Consider the following 2,500-nt stretch of genomic DNA (forward strand, 5'->3'; position numbering starts at 1 on the left):
TTTGCTACCGTGGCCTGCTTCCTCTCCCTCTCTCTCTCTCTCTCTCTCTCTCTCTCTCTCTCTCTCTCTCTCTCTCTCTCTCTCTCTCTCTCTCTCTCTCTCTCTCTCTCCTCCCTCCTCTCTCTCTCTCTCCCTCTCTTTGGTACGCCTTGCTACTCTCTCTACCTTCTTCTCTGGTTTGGTTTGGTTTATTCTAGTTTGGTTTGTGTGTGTGTGTGTCGCCTTGTGTTTTTTTTTTTTTTTTTGTCTCTCGGGTTTTTTATCGTTATCGTTGTTGTTGTTGTTGTTGTTGTTGTTGTTGTTGTTTGTTGTGTATTTTTTGCTTTTGTTCGTGTAGTTTTCCTCTTTTTTCTCTTTGTTTTAGTAATTTTATTCTTACTTTTTTCTTTTTCTTATTTTCCTCGTTCTCCTCTTCTTCTTCCTCCTCCTCCTCCTCCTCCTCCTCCTCCTCCTTCTGGTGGATCTTCATTTGTGTTTTCTGTTATCTTCTATATCTCTTCCATCTTATTCTCTTCCTTGTCCTCTTTTTCCTCTCCTTCAGATTTCATTCTTCTTGATACTCCTCTTCACCTTCTCTTCATAATCCTCCTTCTCTTCTCCTCCTCCTCATCTCCGGCCTATGCATTACTTTCTCCTCCTCTTCCATATCCTCTTCCTTTTCCTTTTTATTTTCGGATTTACCTCTTCCTCATAATCGTCCTTCCTCTTACTCCTCATTCGTCTGCGTCCTGATTTCGTCTCCCTCCTCCTCCTCCTCCTCCTCTTCCTCTTCCTCGTCCATCACCGCCAGTCACAGCATAACACTCAATCAGTTCTGGGAGGTAAAGTATATATTTTATCGCATATCGAGCTCAATACTAACTTGATTGGGTGGATGTCGATGTGAGAGTACTGCCACAAGGGCGTTGCTGCTCTCCTCCCCTATTTCTCTCTCTCTCTCTCTCTCTCTCTCTCTCTCTCTCTCTCTCTCTCTCTCTCTCTCTCTCTCTCCTATTTTGTCCTATTTCCTTGAGTTTACTTTTGTTTGATTTTTGTTTGCCATTTTTTTGTGTGTGTTTTCTATTTTTTTTCATTTTTTTAAGTGTTTTTTTCTGCATTTTTTCACTTTATTTCTTGTTCTTTATTGTTTTGTTTCTTCTTTCATTCTTTTTTTCCTCCGTTTGTTTATTTTTTCTCTTCTTCCTCCTCTTTTCTTTCTCTGTTCCTTTTTTTCTTGTTATTTTTTGTTTTTCTTTTTTTTCTGTCGTAGTTCCTTATCTTCCTCCATCCTGTTTCCCTTTCGTCTCCTTTTTCTCTCTCTTTTTTCCTCTCCTCCTCCTCCTCCTCCTCCTCCTCCTCCTCCTCCTCCTCCTCCTATGCCTTGTTTTTCTGCAAGTTCTCTTCGTCTCTCTATAATTATCCGAGTGAATAAATAATAATAGTAATCTTGATCTTGTTCTTGTTCTCGTTCGTTCCGTTTTAAATGTTATTGTTTTTTTTTATTCTTCCGCTTCTTATTTTTGTCCTTGTTCTTGTTTTGTCTTTTTTTCTTTGTCCTTTTTATTCTTATTTTTTTGTTCTTGTTCTTGTTCTTGTTCTTTTTTTTTCACGTAGTTGGTTTTATTCTATCCTGTTTTTTTTTGTTCTTCGTGTTCTACTACTACTACTACTACTACTACTACTACTACTACTACTACTACTACTACTACTACTATTTTAGAGATTGTTCTGGTTATTACCCATCCAGATACTCCTCTCTCTCTCTCTCTCTCTCTCTCTCTCTCTCTCTCTCTCTCTCTCTCTACAGCTTAAATATTCTCTCTTAATTTTCCAATGTCAAAAGTTAGGGAAGCAAATAAGTATATACTGTTGTGGCTTTGTTAGAGTGAGGGACGAGTTAGAGAGAGAGAGAGAGAGAGAGAGAGAGAGAGAGAGAGAGGCAGTCTCGTTTATACAAATTTGCTGTGACTTTATGACTTTTTAAAATTTTCTCTGTTTTATTATTGTTTTGTTTTATTCTTGTTTGTGTTGGTTTTGTTATGATGTTCTCTCTTTCTCTCTCTCTCTCTCTCTCTCTCTCTCTCTCTCTCTCTCTCTCTCTCTCTCTCTCTCTCTCTCCTTCCCTGACCTTCATTGAGTATTTTATCTCAATGGAGAGGGCTTGAGAGAGAGAGAGAGAGAGAGAGAGAGAGAGAGAGATTGCAATGCTTGATTCACGTTTTTGAATTCTGATATTGTAGGTGATGTTGTTATTATCATTATCATTATTATTATTATTATTATTATTATTATTATTATTATTATTATTATTATTATTATTATTATCATTATCAATATCATTACTATTGTTGTTATTATCATCATCATTATTAATAGCAGTAGTTTTATATCACCATTTCTTCATACCCTTCATACCTTTACCATTATTGCTACTATTACTAAGCCGTGTGTTACCTGACTCGTTCTCACCAGTGTTCTTGTTTTCCTCCCCTCCTTTCTCTCCCTAGAAGTGCAGCAACCC

The 2,500-nt window shown here is 37.4% G+C and overlaps 1 protein-coding gene across 7 annotated transcripts in view; it reads left to right on the forward strand.

The window, feature by feature from the left end:
* LOC123509931 overlaps positions 1-2,500 on the forward strand; it is a 187,219-nt gene that overhangs the window by 6,702 nt on the left and 178,017 nt on the right. For all 7 annotated transcript variants that reach the window (XM_045264562.1, XM_045264564.1, XM_045264558.1 and 4 more), the window contains exon 2: positions 2,487-2,500. This exon is cut by the window's right edge and continues 581 nt beyond it. The gene's annotated coding sequence lies outside the window, so the exon portion shown is untranslated. The remainder of the gene's footprint in view (positions 1-2,486) is intronic.

This window comes from Portunus trituberculatus, chromosome 27 (assembly GCF_017591435.1).
Source record: "Portunus trituberculatus isolate SZX2019 chromosome 27, ASM1759143v1, whole genome shotgun sequence".
Lineage (NCBI taxonomy): Eukaryota > Metazoa > Arthropoda > Malacostraca > Decapoda > Portunidae > Portunus > Portunus trituberculatus.